Below are 17490 nucleotides of genomic sequence, written 5' to 3'. Positions count from 1 at the left end.
GGTAGCTGGACTGAAAGGATGCACAACAGCAAAATGCACTTAAGGTACAAGTTATATGAGTCATCAGACACTGTTTGTATAATTCCAAAACATTCACAGGCTAAATTGAACCAGGATAATTTGTGAGCAATGTTCTGACCTCTAGCATTTCCAAGTCTTATTTGACTCTGTAGCCGAGAGGTATTTTTTAAGTGTGCCACTTTAGTTGTGTGGCATCCCAAGCCCATTCTCCACCAAGCCATATATAATTGTACATGTTTTATCCAAAAGGCAGAATGAGTAAAGATGGGACTGGAGGCGGGTGGAGACAAAGGCATGCTGTGACAAAACAACCACATTAACTAAAAGGGAGTTGCTTTAGAAAACTGATACCATAAAACTATAGTTTCCTAGAGAGAGCTTCATAAAACATGTTAGTAAGAAACTTCAGTGTCAAAAGCCAAAGAGCAAACTCTCTTTTGACTTGTCCTAAAGCAATGTTACCTGAGTCTTCAACTGCTTCCTTCAAAATCGTATAAATTTGTACCTTAGTGTTTAGATATATCAACATGACAGCATTTTATACAGGCAAAGAAGTGCCCAAAGTGAACAGTTTTCCATAAAATTTGAACACAGGACTTGTGTAGGTGGGTTTAAAGAAGATGAATTATGTCTATATTTTTAAAAGACAAAAATTCAAAAAGTAAGTCCGTGATCTTTTGCAATTTTTTTAATGGTTGGCTTAAGATTTTCAGGTGGTAGTAAATACAGTGGTAAATGTCGATCTTGAGATACATCCAGCTGAATCTGGACATCACATTTCTACTAGTTTTCCCAAAAGTGGGAATTTTTTTCTATTTTATCTAAAAAGCTCGTGGCTTGATCTAAAGATGTGTCTGGTCAAATATTGATTAAAAATTGAGATTCTTGTTTTTCATTTCCCCAGATTTACAGAATATGATTAAACAGAAATAATATTTTAAGGTCAAGTACTTTCATTAGAATCTTTAAAGTATGCCGGCTGGGCACAGTGGCTCATGCCTGTTATCCTAGCACTTTGGGAGGCCAAGGCAGACAGATCACTTGAGGTCAGGAGTCCGAGACCAGCCTGGGTAACATGGAGGAACCCTGTCTCTACAAAAAATACAAAAATTAGCCGTGTGTAGTGGCGCACACCTGTAATCTCAGCTGCTCAGGAGGCTGAGGCAGGAGAATCCCTTGAACCCAGGAGATAGAGTGAGCCAGGATTGTGCCACTGTACTCCAGCCTGGGTGACAGAGCGAGATTCCGTCTCAAAAAAAAAGAAAAAGGAATCTTTAAAGTATGGATGTTAAGTGTCATATCTTGTATGCATAATATGTAGTTATGGAGATTTTTAGCTCAACAGCCAATAATGAAGACGTTTTCTTAAAAATATTCATGTATTTACACTTAGCAAAATCTTGTAAGACAGTTCCCCAAACTAGCCATTATCTTCATGTTCAAGAGTGGAATGCAACATCTCAAGAAACCAGGGGAATGTATTTTAGAATCAATTGTGCCTTTAGATTGTTTTCCTAGGCAGCAGCAACATGTGAATATCATTCTGAAGTAAGATTAATGAGTGGGAATCTGTCCCAGGTTCATGCTATTTCTAAACCAAATTCTTTTTCCCTTGTAACTTTCTGGCTATATAATTAAGGAAATGCAAATACCAAAATTTTCTTTAAAATATATATAAATGTTTACATTACTTGGTATTTATATTTTCATCCTTGCCTAAATCATTGATTTATTATTTTTAAATTGTTTTGTTGAATGGTCTTACTTTGTTAAGTGTTCTTATTGTAGGTATAAGCCACCAGAGGAAAATGTGTACAGTAGTCCCTTTATCCTCAGGGGATTAGTTCCAAGAGCCCTGTGGACACCTGAAACGCCTACAACCCTGTATATACTGTGTTTTTGTACTGAACCCTATATGTGCTGTATTTTTTCAATCTGATTACCGAAACAGCCGTGACTGATGGAAGGTAGGACATACAGCATGGACACGCTGGACAAAGGGATAATTCATGTCCTGGGCTGTAGACAGCATGAGATTTAATCATGCTACTCAGAACAGTGCACAGTTTCAACCTTACGCATTGTTTATTTCTGCAATTTTCTTTCCTTTTTTTTTTTTTTTTTTGAGACAGGGCCTCATTTCGTTGCCCAGGCTGGAGTGCAGTGGCTCAATCATAGCTCACTGCAGCCCTGCAGCCTCCAACTCCTGGGTTCAAGTGATCCTCCTGCCTCAGTCTCCTGAGAGCTGCAACTACAGGGGTGTGCTGCCACGGCTGGCTTTTTTAATCAGTAGAGATGAGGTTTCACTCTTGCCCAGGCTGATGTCAGACTCCTGGGCCCAGCAGATCCTCCTGCCTCGACATCCTGAAGTTCTTGAATTACAGATGTGAGCTACCGTGCCGCGCCTGGAATTTTTGATTTAATATTTTTGGACCACAGTTGACCTTGAGTAACTAAAACCACAGAAAGTCAAACCACAGATAAGGGAGTCGGGTATTGTATTTTTACATCTCCCTGTTTTAGAAGCAAACACCTTCAGTAACCAAGAAGTTACCAGTTTCCCAACTTTTCCTTTTTCATAAATTGATAATAATTTTTCTTTTAGCTAAACTGATCGGTTTCCTTAACATCATACAGCACATAGCAGTTATGAAAAGGAAAATTTAAACTGGGAACAAAAAATGATTATTCATACATGGTTCAATCCTTCAGTTAATCTAAGAGAAGCAGTTAATCAAGAGTAAGATGCTGCTGCCAAGGGAATTGTCTGCTAATAATTATGTGGACTAGACACTGATGCCTGGAAAAGATTTATTGACAGTTTATCTTTTATATGAAAAAAATATTCATAACACATTTGGTAGACTTAATCTAGACATATTAACCAGCATGCTATAAAAGTTACAAAAATATTTTTTAAATTATATATACTTACATTACATATATAGGTATAGGTGTTTTTTTAAAAACTTAATGCATCTTTCTCTTTTCTCTACAATCAGTTAAATTATTACCAGATCTCTTTATTTAACAGCTTGTAAAATATCCAACGATAGTGGAGAAAAACTAAGTCCAAACAGATCGTGAATGTGGTTAATTGCCCTTAGGAAAAAAAAAAATTACCAAGTCATCTTTATCAACTTCAGAATAGCACTTTTTGGACACATCTACTTAGATTTTCTAAATATCATTTTCTTACACACAGACTGAAGTACCATGTCTCCTTAATGTGTTGATGGCAGAAGCAGCATTCACTAAATGACTGGACCCCTTCCTAATTGTTCATTTCGACTGCTTAATCATCAGTATTACGGTTGGGTTAGATCCAGTATTTTCATTTTTATCAAAAATGGACTTTATTTCTAGATGAACTCTTAAGAGTTCTAATTTCAAAAATATAAATGTTTTTTATTAATTGGATTCTATTGGTAAAAACCACATATGTTTACTTCCCCCTACTCAAACCTCTTAAGATATATATATACACACATACACACACACACACATGTACCTATGCACATTTGTAAAACGTGTTTCATAATGCATGCATACCAATAATGCAGAAAGAACAAAAAAAGTGTACCATTTGTGATCAGAGACTTTGAAGCATCCTTAAAAGATACACTACAAGAAAAAAATCACAGTCCAAACAGTGTTTGAAAAAAAATCCTCTTATAGGTGGGAGCAGTTCTTGAGATTCTGCAAACACATAGTCACAAATACACAAAGTAGGGTGTGTTCCTGGGAAAATCATTAGGTGAGTAATTTCGAATAGTTGAAATATTACTCATTCCTTTTTCCCTTATAATAATCTGCAGGCAGCCGCAGTGTTTACCCTAGGCCAAAGTACTCAATCTAGCTAAAAATACATGGTACTATCTCAGGGAGGTCTAATCTGAAATAGAATGAGTAAACTACTTTGGGTATACCCCCAAAATAAGCTGCCTGCACAGTTACTTCCAGTATGTCACACTCTGCACCCCACAGTCACCAGAAGCATCTGCACGTGGGCAAACAAGGAATCTCACATGCCAGGATGAGTGGAAGGAAGACCACCAGTACCATGAAAGAGATGCCAGCAAGCTGAAGAACTGACACCTGAGAAAACAAAATAAAAATCTTTAACATAAGAATAATGATTTCCTCAGAGTTTATAAGATCCACATATCTTGCTTATAAAATAAACATATGAAAAGGAAACAATTAGACATACTGGAAATAAAAAAGCAATTTAAGAAAACTGTGCTTTATTTAAATGTATGCATTTATTTGTAAACTTATGAGTAATTGGTCAGGTTCAATGCATATGAAATCTTTAATCAGAGTAACAAAATAAGGGTTCAATCTTATATCAAACTCAACATCTGTATTAGTTATTTACTGTTATATAACAAATTGCCCCAAAATTTAGCAGCAAAACCAATAAATGTTATCTCACAGTTCCTGTGGGTCTGGAATTGAGGCACAGTTTACCTGAGTGCTTCTGGCTTAGAGCATCTCACAAAGTTTAAATTAAGGTGTTCGCTGTGGGCAACAGTCATCTCAAGGCTCAACTAGGGAAAAATTCACTTCCAAACTCACTTACATGGATGTTAGCAGGAGACCCCTAGTCCACCCTGATTGTTGGTACTCCAACAAGGACTGTATCAGTTCCTTGCTACCTGTGCCCTGGCATGAAATGACAGAGTGAGGAATGGAAGAGAGAGGGAGCCCAAAACAGAAGCCATGTTCTTTTAATAACCTAACCTCAGAAGCAATATCCCATCACTTCTGTCATATTTTCTTCCTTAGAGGTGAGTCAGTAAATGTAACCCACATTCAAAGGGAAGAGGATTATACATTGATGTGGAATACCAGAAGGCAGGGATCATGATGGGCCAGCTCAAGGTCCTCAGAAGTCTTCTCCCTTTACATAACCAGCTGGAAGCCATGAATTTCATTCTTTAAATTAGATCCAGGGATGGAGGAGGCTTCTTGGGTAGTTTCTTAATTAGAGCTCATTAAGTATCCTCTCTCTTCACTGCAGACTGAAGAGATGAGACATTATCTGCCTCCCACACACCCAGCATACAGTGGTGAGACACACAAAGGATAACTGCTTATAAACATTTCATAAAGGGGAAATGGAAAGCTCAAAAAAGCCACTGATCCTTAGAAATCCTGACATCCAACTGGGCAAATGTTGAAAGTTCTTGATTAGATGGCAAAGCCTAGAAATGATTTTCCATGGCTCTCAAATCTGCGTCTGAGTTATCTTTTCTTTCCTTTGGAATGGCAGCATGTGTTTGCAGCTGGCTAGTATGTGTGTTTGTATTTATAAAAGATTAAAGGATATAGATTCGATAGATTTGATAGAGAGACAGACAAATGTTAGCATTATTCCTGGGTTGTGAAATATTTTTCATCATTATGTATATCTGTGTTTTCTAAATCTCCTCCAGTACACATTTTCAGCTGTTTGTTTGTTTGTTTGTTTGTTTGTTTTGAGACAGAGTCTTGCTCTTGTCGCCCAGGCTGGAGTGCAGTGGTACAATCTTGACTGACTGCAACCTCTGCTTCCTGAGTTCAAGTGATTCTCCTGCCTCATCCTCCTGAGTAGCTGGGATTACAGGCGTGCACCACCACACCCAGCTAATTTTTTAAATAAAGATGGGGTTTCGCCATGTTGGCCAGGCTGGTCTCAAACTCCTGACCTCAGGTGATCTGCCCGCTTCAGCCTCCCAGAGTGCTGGGATTACAGATGTGAGCCATTGTTCCTGGCCTTTTCTATTTTTCTTAAGGATGGGAGAAAACTTACTTAATTCAAATATCCAAAGATAATGTAATGAACTGATTTTTACTATCAGATCACAAGACCAAAAAAATGTGTAAACTATACTACCAACTTACTAATTGATGTCAATAAATATTACTGCTAGCATTTTTTTCCTGCATGAATAATAATGTGAAAGCTAAGTCATAATGAGAAGGTTGCATGGTGAACTCCCGGGTTCGTGTGGGACATGTGTATGTTTAGTCTAGGGTAAGTTATGTTATTAACCTCCCTGTATCTTAATTTACTCCTCTATATGATGGAGTTAGTTAAATAATAATGCCTACCTCTTGATGTGTTTGTGACAGTTAAGTGATTTAATATATTCTGTGTGCTTAGAATTTTGCCTGCTGCTATTAACAGTAGTAATAATAGTGTGTAAGCACATGGAACCAAAAGAAGATACCTATTCCGGAAGCAACATTGTAGGACTTAGCGTTTCCTGCAAGGTGGCTATAAATCTATTATCTACCACGGTGTTTTTGGCATCACCTCTTCCTCTAGAGATCTTTCACTGTTTCTTTTCAGTATAACGTATGTACAGGCCAATTTGTAAAGTGAAAAATGAAATCAATGATCACTAGTATTTTGTTTTACCCTGGTGATACTATAGTAATTTTTCTCATACTTAGAATGAACTTTCAGATAGCCCGTGAGTTATAAAACATACTTCTAAAACCACTACATCAAAATGTATCATGAGTTCCGAAAATCAATTCATATTGAGTATGATGAATCATGACATCATGTCATTCTGTGTTTTTTTAGTATTTTTCGTTTTTTCTGTTCAGAAAAATACAAGAATCAGATGATCATGACTCATGTGATGGTTAAATTTATAAAAGAATTATAAAACAATTATTTTAGCAGTAGTCAGGAGAGCTGAAACCCATGAGTTAGGAGGGATGTAATTATCTTTCAAAAGTCTGTCTCTCAGACATACACAGATAAATATGATCCCATGAACTCCCAAGAACTTTCCTGAATTGTCAGACAATAAAATGACCAGGTTAGAAGCCTGTTCCCTCTACCGTTGTGTTTCCTGTGTCAGTCTCTCTAAATAAAGCCATTTATATCTGCATGGTAAGCCCATCATTTTCATATTTGCACCCTGGGTGCGTGGGCTTTATTTTTTAAAGGGTAATCTCTTGGACACTTAATGGATTTGTTAAAGAACAAAATGGAAGAGTAATGAAGGAAATGTAGCTATGAAACTTCAATAATATTTATTAATGCCATTCATCGTTACGGAGAGAGTCAGACATTTTGTGATTTTTCTTTCGGAGTTGTGCTACTCAAAAGTATTATCCTTGGACCAATCCTGATAGGTGACTGACAGCCTCTGATCAGCAACAGAATATAAATTAATGCACTGCTTCCCTTATTCTTCTGCAAGCCCCTTATCTCAGTGTGAAGCGGTAATAAACATTTTACAGACCAGAACTTTGAACAGTACTGAGCTGGAGCATTGCAGGTGACATCACTTCTGTTTCCTGCCCTCTGTCCGTGTTATGGCACAACGGTGTGGTTTTGACCCTGCTGCTCATTTCCAGTGTTATCCTGATGGAATTCACTTAAGTACTTTGTTTCTTGGTCTTCTCTGCATGAGGAGGATGTGGTATCTGATAATCTCTGAAGTCCCTTGCAGAGCTGTAATTCACATTTATGCAATGATTACATTTATGTTAGTTATAGCCATGGCTAGCAATGAGAAAAGGCTAAGTCAATCATGGAAATTAAATATCATAGTATCAAAGTGTTGACTATGGATACTGTACAAGATAGAAACATGATTATAATAAGTAAAACAAACAGTATGTCCTATGCCATTTGCATATATACCTTACGACAACCATGGAAAAGTACATATACAAGAGAAGACTGAGGGTAAATTAAAACACAGTTTTAAAGCATTCTGAAACTATGACTTGTACATTCAATTTGTTTCTTTATCCAAATTTTTGTAACATGTTATCTTATTTACAAATATAAATAAATAGCATACAAATGTACTCAAAAATAATATCCCTATGATTTTTAAGTCTTTTTCTAAGTACTTTAATAGATGGAACTGCCCTATTTTCACTATTTGGAATTTCCTTTGGCATCTCTCAGTGTCTTGTTCTTGCATCACTTAAGGCTTTTCCAGAGCAAATGTGTGTATACTTCTGTCCACTCCAGAGACAAAGACACCATTCCCTAGACAGTGCTTACAAAACGTCCTGTTACATTAACGGAGGCACAGCTCCTCCTAACTAAGGCTGTCTGTCCACCTCTCCTTGAGATTGTACTCCAGTCTTCTGAGGAACCTTAAATCACTTCCATTTTTAAAAATAAAATTTCCTCCCTTGACCCTGCAGCCTTTTACAGCTGTTCTCTATCGTTCCTTTCCCTTTCACAACTTTTTAGAATGAGTCGTTTAAGCCAAGTGGCTCCCTTTGCTCCCTTCTCCTCTGTCCCTCGCCCACCTTCAATCAGTCCACCACCCTATGACTCTGTTAACAGCCCAGACCTTCTCTGGCTCTCGTGACCCCCATGTAATGAAATCCATTGACTCTTTATTTCTGTGTCAGTTGGTTTTAGAATCCACTCTAGAATAAAACAGAAAACAAATTGATTAAGGGATTTTATGTAGCACCCAGATCTCTAAGAGGGCCGGGAAGACAGGCTCTATAATTGATCGTCCAGGAGTGAGATCCAAGTGGAGCAACTGTAGAGAAAACACCACATCTGCTTCTGTTCTGCATTGATAAAGCTCCAGGCTGGATGGTAGTAGCTCTGCTACTCTCATCCTTGAGTAACCAAATCCTTCTACTGCCTTGTATGCCGGAAGACCAGTTCTCCCCAATGTGGCCATCTCCTCCTTCTGCTAAATAAAGGAACTAGTCATTCATCAAAATTTCAATGAGTTATTCATCACTGCATGCTGATAGCCTGAGGTCACCTGTCACACCTGAATGTTATGCATCAATACTGCAAATATTCCTATTTCATCATAATGAGATTTACAATGATTTTTAATATTTATGCATATTTTATAGGTGTGTGTATATCTTCAAAAATAAACCCTTTATCGATAGAGCTGTATCACAGTTTTTCATGCGGCAAAAACTAACATTGTTTATGCAAAATGAGAATACCATTGTATAATTTGTGGCATCAACAAATTCAAGCAAGATCAGTTTGCCATTTCAGATTTTTCTTTGTTAGAATAAGGCTCCTGTGTTTAAATGTAATTGATGTCGTAGCAATACTTTACTTGCATTTCAATTCCAAGATCCAAGCCAGAAAGTGGTATTTACTGATTCAGTTTCTTGTTTGTTTCTCTTTCTATCCTCCCCCATCAATATTATCCAAAAGTTAATGAATTGTGTCCATCAAAGATTAGTACTAATTACCTTATTTCCATAAAAACAGACTTACCACTCTGCCAGCTTTTTCTTCTGCAAGCTTGCCTGTAGGAAATGATCCATTAGTTAAAAATTAAAAAGAAATTAGAAAATATTTGTCTCCGTAAATCTGGCAACGGCATAGACCTTGGTTTGTTTCAGCTTTTTGCCAAAAGAGAATTTTTAAAAATCTATTATGACAACTATAACTATTTTCTTTACTCTGTTTCCTGAAAGTTAATGAAGAAAACTAATTTTCATAGTCTCATGATGTGTTCTTTGTAAACAAGACACAAATGTTTTCTCACCATTGGAATTCAGATAAACATTTAATTAGAGATACAATCTTATCTTGGAGAAGATGGTGACAAGAATTTGTAGGGAAGAGTTTCAGAGGAGGGAACTTTTCAGATAAAGAATATCAGAAATCTGCCTACGGTTTTCTTGAGTCTTTCCAGAGAACTAGACCATAAATGTAAAAGTGAAATTCTACAAAGCCAAGCTAAAAACAAGAGAAGCGCTGTAAACCAGAAGGTTCCCAGGGCTTACAGTAGGCAGAAAGCCATTCAGACTCCAGCCAGAATGGACACAGAGTCCAAAGTAATCACCTGGAGCATTTAATGTGGACTCTGGTGGGGTCAGGCCTACTAGTAGGACTGCACTGGCCCTGGAGTGATGGCTACTCTAGACTCGTGCAGTAAAGCTTAAAATATGGGCCTTGATTGGTATGATTAATGGCCTGCCAGGACTAAGTCTAACTTCCATTAAAAGATGAAAACAAAATTTATGTATCTAACAATGTCAAATTAACGTAGTATCCAGTGAATGATTACTAGACATGCAAAAACACAGTAAAATATGATTCTTAGCCAGAAGAAATATCAGCCAAGAGAAACAGAATTTTAAGAGAGAGTAGATTATGGAACTTGTAGATAAATGCTATAGCAGTTATAACAATGTTTGGGAATTTAAATGAAAACATGAACATGATGTGAAGGAAAATGGCAGATACAAAAAAAAATTACAAAGTAAAACTCATAGGTAAAAGTTCAATACCTGCGGTCAAATAAAACCATTGGATGGGCTTAACAAAAGATTAGATTGTGGAAAAAAAATTTGAAGATTTAGTGATAACTTGAAGATTTAGTGATAGAATTTTTCCAGCTTAAGAGACAGAGAGGAAAAAAAAAATACTGAAATGAAAATTGACCCAGCCTCAGTGTCAAGCTGTGTAACGTATATGTAATTGAAATTCCAGAATTTGGAAGGGAGCAGTGCACAAAGTTTATTTGAAGAACGAATTGCCAGCAGTTTTCCAAATTTGATGAATTCTGTAAAGTCACAGTTCCAAAGAGTTCAATGAACTCCAAGCAAGATAAACCATGCCAATATACACTATTAAGTAAAAGCCAGTAATAAAGAGCAGTCTTAAAAACAGCCAGAAACCACACACATGCACAGTGTATAGAGAAACAAAAGTAAATATGACTACAAACTTCTCCCAAACACTGTGCAAGCCAGAAGATGATGGAATGACATTTTAAAGTGCTGAAAGAAACAACCAGGAATCTTTATATTCTCCCCAGTCTATCGTTCAAAATTGAAGCCTAAATAAAAACTTTATCCAGTCATCAATAACTGAGAAAATATGTGTTAAACAGAACTGTAATACAAGAAATATTAAAGTTATTCAGCCACAAAGTAAATAATACCATGTAGAAACAGATCTGCACAAAGAAGTGAAGTCTGTCCTAAATGAAAATGTGGATAAACATGAAATACTTTTTTTCTTTTTCTTTTTTTCCTTAAATATTTGTTTATTGGTTAAAACAAAAAGAGTAACATGTATTGTAGGATTAATAACATGTAAAAATACCATGTAAAACAATAGTAGCACAGGAAACTGGGGGCATGTGAAATGAAAGTATGCTCTAGGAAGAAAACAGAGGGGAAAAAAAGAAGGAGATGAGACAAATAGAAAATGAATGGCAAGATGGTAGACTAAAACCAACCATATCAATAATCACTTTAAATACAAACAGTCTAAACATTTCACTTAGAAGCTAGACATTATCAAGACCCAACCATATATATTATCTACAAAAATACTGACTTAAAATATAAGGTACAAGTAGGTAAAGATTAAAAGGCTAAACAAAGATATACTGCCAAATCAGTAACCGTAAGAAATCTGGAAGAACACATGAATATCAGAGATCTGGAGTTCAGAATAAAGAATATAGCCAAAAAAAGGACTTTAATCAAGAAGACATAACAATGATAAATGTGCATTTAAACAATAAGAGGACTTCAAGGTATCCAAAAAGGAAACTAGCAGAACTGACAGGAAAAACAGAAAAATTGACAATAATAATTGGAGATTTTAACATTCCTTTCTGAATAATTGGTAGAACAAGTAGAAAGGCTAGAGAAAGGATAAAGAAGAGTGAATAGCACTGTCAGCCAATCTAATTGAAATTTGTAAAACACTGCACCCAAATGCAGCAGAGTATACATTCTTTTAAAGTACATATAGATATATATCACAATAGATGCTGAGCCATTAACCAATTATTCTTAAATTTAAAGAACCTAAATTTAAGGTAAAAATTTAAATATACACAGTATATTTATTCCAAAATGGAATTAAATTAGAAATTAACAAGAGAAAGATATCTGAAAAATACAACAAATAGTAGTCAAATTACACCTTTCCAAATCATGGATAAAAAAAAAAAAAAAAAAAAAAAACAGGAGAAATGAGAAAATGTTTTGAACTGAATGAAAATAACATTATAATTTTTATAATGCAGCTAAAGCAGTGCTTAGGGGACATTTTACAGCATTCGATGCTTCTTATGTTATTAAGGAAGAAAGAACTCAATTACCTACAATTTCAGAAAAAATAAGCTAAAATAATAAGAAATTTTAATTCAAATTAGAGAGAATGAAATAATGATTTAATGCAGAAATCATGAAAATCAGGCAAACAGAATGGATAATAATACAATATTGATAATCATAATGATTTAAGATTAGAAATCATAAAAATTCAGCAAATAATAGAATTGATAAAACAAAAGATGGTTAACTCTAATAATAATAAAATTGATAAATCTCTAATGAGACCGAAGGGGAAGGGACAGAAATTACCAATATCAAGAATGAAAAAAAGAGGATGGTAGCACAATAAATCTTATAATTATTGACAGAATAAAGAAATGCTATCAGCAGCTTTATGCCAATGATGAACAGTTTACATAAATAAATTTTTTGAAAGACATCAAAATGAGAAACAGAGGCTGGGCACGGTGGCATATGCCTGTAATCCCAGCACTTTAGGAGGCCGAGGCGGGCTGATCACGAGGTCAAGAGATGGAGACCATCCTGGCCAACATGGTGAAACCCTGTCTCTACTAAAAATACAAAAATTAGCTGGGTATGGTGGTGTGTGCCTGTAGTCCCAGCTACTTGGGAGGCTGAGGCAGGAGAATCGCTTGCACCCAGAAGGTGGAGGTTGCAGTGAGCTGAGACCACGCCACTGCACTCCAGCCTGGCGACAGAACAAGACTCCATCTAAAAAACTAAATGAAAATAAAAAACAGAAAAATCTAAATGTCTCTGTAACTATTAAGTTTGGAATCCAAAACTTTAAAACTTCTCCCCAAATAAGGTCCAAATAGCTGGTTAATTATCTCAAATATTTAAATAATTAAACAATATGAATCTTCACAAAGTATTTCAGAAAATGAAAGGAGGAACACTTTTCAACTCATTTAATGAGACCATCACTGCCCTTGTATGAGCATTAAATTTAAAAAAGAAAACTACAGATCAATATGCTTCATATTGATAGATACAAAAATCCTTTGAAATACATTAGCTATTCATATCCAGCAATATATAGAAAAGTTAATCGATTATGACAACGTAAGGTTTATTCCAGGATTATGAGTTTGATTTCAAAGTCAGTTAATAGAATTTCTTGTATTAGTGGAATAAAAAGAAAGCCCATATGATCACATCAGTACATATTTAAGAAATTACAAAATTCAACATTCATTTGTGATTAAAAAGAAATTAGCAAAGACAAATAGAATTCCCACAATCTGTTAGCATTTATGACAAATCAGTAGCAAACACCACAACACTGGTGAAATCTGCTTCCTTTTTATTATGATAAAGAACAAACCAAGAATGTTGGCTGGGTGCTTTGGCTCACGCCTGTGATCCCAGCATTTTGGGAGGCAGAGGCAGGCTGATCACCTGTGGTCAGGAGTTCAAGACCAGCCTGGACAACATGGTGAAACCTCGTCTCTACTAAAAATACAGAGATTCGCCAGGCGTGGGGTCATATGCTTGTAGTCCCAGCTACTCAGGAGGCTGAGGCAGGAGAATTGCTTGAACCCGGCAGGCGGAGATTGCAGTTAGCCAAATTGGACCACTGCACTCCAGCCTGGGTGACAGAGCAAGACTCTATCTCAAAAAAAAAAACAAACAAACAAAAAAAGAAAAGAAAAGAAACCAACCAACCAAACAACAACAAAAAGACAATTTATCACTTCTTTTCAACATTGTTTTAGATACTCTAACCAGTGTAATAAGGTGAGAAAAAGAAATACAGATAGAAAAGGAAAAAGAAAAGCTGCCTTTATTTATAGAAGACATGGTTTTTGTAGAATATCCTGAGGATTTTTTTTTTCTTAACTACTGGAGTTGAGATGTAAATGTAGCTATCAGGATACAAAATTAAGATGCCAAAACCTACTGTATTTCTGTATGCTGGCAATGAATGACTAGAAATTGGAAGTAAATGTTACCATTTATAATATTGTTTAAAATCTGAAATATATATAGATAAATCTTTTTACAATGTATAATGCCATTTACCAAAAGCACCTGACATTGTTTTCGTTTATATGATTGAAAATAAAGTTGCTAAAAGTACAAATTTTGTTAACTTCATTAATTTATAGAGAAGTGAGCCAGAAAATTTTATGATTACTCAAGATATCACTTTAATAAAGTATTATTTTAATATATAAAATTATGACACCAACTTTTAAAAGCAGTTTGTAAGTTTATATTGTTTCTTATGTGTCATTATAAACCCTATTGTATTTTATAAGAAATAAAGTATTTTTAAAAGGAAAAAATGTGCAAGACCTAAACTCTGAAAAGACAATAAAACAGCACTGAGAAATTTAAAAAGATATAAATATATGAAGAGATACCATGTTCATGGACCAGTAGAGTTAATATTTTTAGGATCTTTAATTTCCCCTAGTTAATCTAATTCAACCTCAATGAAGATCCCAAAAGGCTTTTTGCAGAAATTGACAAAGTGATTCTATAAATGTATACAGAAATGCAAAGCATCCAGAATATCCAAAACGATTTTCAAATAGAAGCACAAAGTAGAGAGGCTTACAGAAGCTGATGATAAATTTCCTATAAAGATAAGAGTAAGTCAGCTGGGCGCAGTGGCTCATGCCTGTAATCCCAGCACTTTGGGAGGCCGAGGCGGGCAAATCACCTGAAGTCAGGAGTTCGAGACCAGCCTGGCCAACATTGTGAATCCCCTTCTCCACTAGAAATACAAAAATTAGCCAGACGTGGTGGCTGGCTCCTGGAACCCCAGCTGCATGGGAGGCTGAGGCAGGAGAATTGCTTGAACCCGGGAGGCAGAGGTTGCTTTGAGCTGAGATCATGCCACTGCACTCCAGCCTGAATGATGGAGCGAGTCTCTGTCTCCAGAAAAAAAGATACGGTAAGTCATTTGCTCACATTGGAGACTCCAAATATAAACTCACAGATATATGGTATTTCTTGGAAGACAAAAACATTAATCCATGAGAGAAAAAAATTAGTAAGTGTAACTTCATCATAATTGTAAGTAGCTACAATTTAGTTTTGTTGTCAGTGATAATTTTCTTCCTTTTATTTTTTGCCCCAACTTTCTAATTATGAAATTTGAAAACATACAGAAAGATATACTGCAATTTAGTTTTGTTGTCAATGATAATTTTCTTCCTTTTATTTCTTGCCCCAACTTTCTAATTATGAAATTTTAAAGCCTACAGAAAGATATGCCATTTAAAAGGCCACAGATGTCATAAAACTACTCCTGAACTATTTCAGTATATATTGTCAAAGAATAAAGGCCATCTCCTACTTAATTACAGTACCATTATACAGCTAGTCAAATTAGCAATAATTCTATAGTATCATCTAGTATCCAGTTTCCCCAATTGTCCCAAGTATTATTTACAGCTATTTTTTTTCCCCAAACTGGATCTAATCCAAACTCATCTAGAACAATCTCCCTGTATTTTTCTCCCACACAGCATTGATTTTGCAAGGAGCCCAGGAGAACTGTATTTTAGAAATTCTCATGTTTAATATGTCTTATTGTTTCTTCTTAATATCATTTAACTTCCTCCTTTGTCTTTTTTATTTCTGTAACTTGAAAATTAGGTGTGGAAACTCGGTGATATTCAAGTTACATACTTTGTGGGAAGGCTAGCAGATGAGTGAGTATCTCCTTTGCATCAGTTATGAGGCACACAATGTCAGGTGGTCCCTCATTAGTGATGTTTTCTAAAAGTGGTCACTAAAACATTGCTTCATGATCAAAGTACATTTTTTCCTTTGTAATTAGTGTGGAATCTGTGATATTTGGGCCCCATACAAAGGTTTTTTTCTTAGCCTTTCATACTACAGTTTCAGAATCCACTGGTAATCATTGAGTAAATCAATTAGTTTATTGGGGAAAAATGATGATTTTTAATTCTATCATTAGCCGGCACTCTTCTGTAAGAAGCAGCCTTATATTCCCCTATTTAGTGTTACTGTGGACATGAATTTGTATCTATTCAGTGTAGTAAAATCTATCGCATATATTATTTTTTAGATGCTTAAATTACTCTGACCTGGCCAGGAGCCTCTTCAAACTGACTTCTATTTCTGTTTATGGGAACCCATTGGTCTTTAAGCATTTCTCTACTGTCTGACACAAGATGCCCTTGGCTTGTCTTAAGATTTTTCTGCGTCAGACCTTGAATCACTATTTCTCCATCCAGCTCTGGTTCCTTTTTGTGAGGAATGATATTTAGAACCCAGGATCCAGATACTATGTATGTTCGTTCATTGCCACTGGCGTATCGTTGCTTCTGAGACTTTCCAGTGGAAAGAACAAGGAAATACATTTTAAAAATCACAGGGTCTTGTGAATAATTCTAATTCAGTTGCAGTATTACAGTTTTTCTTCTATATTACGTTGATAATATTGGTTCTTAAGAATATTCCATTTATTTATATTTTTACATATTTTTGTTATTATATTGTATATAATAGTTTCATAATGACAATAACAGTGTCACTACCAACAGAACCCTACCAGGTGAAATTTAAGATTTCCTTGTTTATATCCAACCAAGGATGTACAGGGTGTAATGTTTAAAATTTGCCTAAATGGATCCTTCCGTGTATATATTAATAATTTAGCATATATTAAGGTTTCTTTGTGTGTGTATTCAGTTTTAGAATTTACAACTTTTTGAACATGATACATAACTCAAAAGTGAAAGTTCTGTAAAAAGTTACACTCTGAGAAATCTTTCTAATTGTCCCTATTTCCATTACTCTATTCCCACCCGCCTACTGTAAATAACCATTATTACTATCTGATTTCTCCCCTATGTGTCATTGTTTTGTAAAAGTAAGCAAATATGTATGCAGGTGTGTATGAATGTGTATGTACGCATATACACACACAAAAACTTTTTTATACACATACACAAATGAATACATTGTTTTCTTTTTCATTTTTCACTTAACACATATGCTGAAAATTACTCGATATCAGTTTATAGAGATCTTTCTCATTTTTTTTAGCAGATGCACAGTTCTCCATTTTACAGATGTGCAGTGCCCTCCAGGGAGTTTTCTTAGGCTGTACTAACCATTCAGACTCAGAAGACTCTCAGTCTACTTAGAAGGATAAAGGATGAGAACCCTGAGGGCACCATCATTTGTTTCTCTCAGTTGTTCCGTGCAGCAGTCCATGCCAGTGACAGCCCACAAGGCAGTTCAAGAGCTCTTTTCTCTAGGTGACACATCTCAGGTGCAAGAACATGAGATCCACATTAGACAGAGTAGAGGCAGGGATGGGGGAGGAGGCTAGTGGGGAGACACCCAGGCTCCCACAGAAGCCTGTATCTCTTGCAACAGTTGAATAGACATAGTTTTCAGGGTCTCCATGAGACA

The 17490-nt window shown here is 35.7% G+C and overlaps 1 protein-coding gene and 1 long non-coding RNA gene across 4 annotated transcripts in view; one reads left to right on the top strand and one right to left on the bottom strand.

The window, feature by feature from the left end:
* The window catches only part of LOC105489049 (regulator of G protein signaling 17), a 126374-nt gene that overhangs the window by 38600 nt on the left and 70284 nt on the right, over positions 1-17490 (top strand). The window lies entirely within an intron of this gene.
* The window catches only part of LOC139363334 (uncharacterized), a 36952-nt gene continuing 26510 nt past the window's right edge, over positions 7049-17490 (bottom strand). The window contains exons 2-3 of the long non-coding RNA XR_011623474.1: positions 8302-8424; positions 7049-7483 (exon numbers count right to left, since the gene is read on the bottom strand). This is a non-coding gene — a long non-coding RNA (uncharacterized lncRNA). The remainder of the gene's footprint in view (positions 7484-8301; positions 8425-17490) is intronic.

The sequence above is a fragment of the Macaca nemestrina genome, chromosome 5, assembly GCF_043159975.1.
Source record: "Macaca nemestrina isolate mMacNem1 chromosome 5, mMacNem.hap1, whole genome shotgun sequence".
Lineage (NCBI taxonomy): Eukaryota > Metazoa > Chordata > Mammalia > Primates > Cercopithecidae > Macaca > Macaca nemestrina.
The sequence above is the reverse complement of the archived record's forward strand: the minus strand, read 5'-3'. Positions and strand labels throughout refer to the sequence as shown.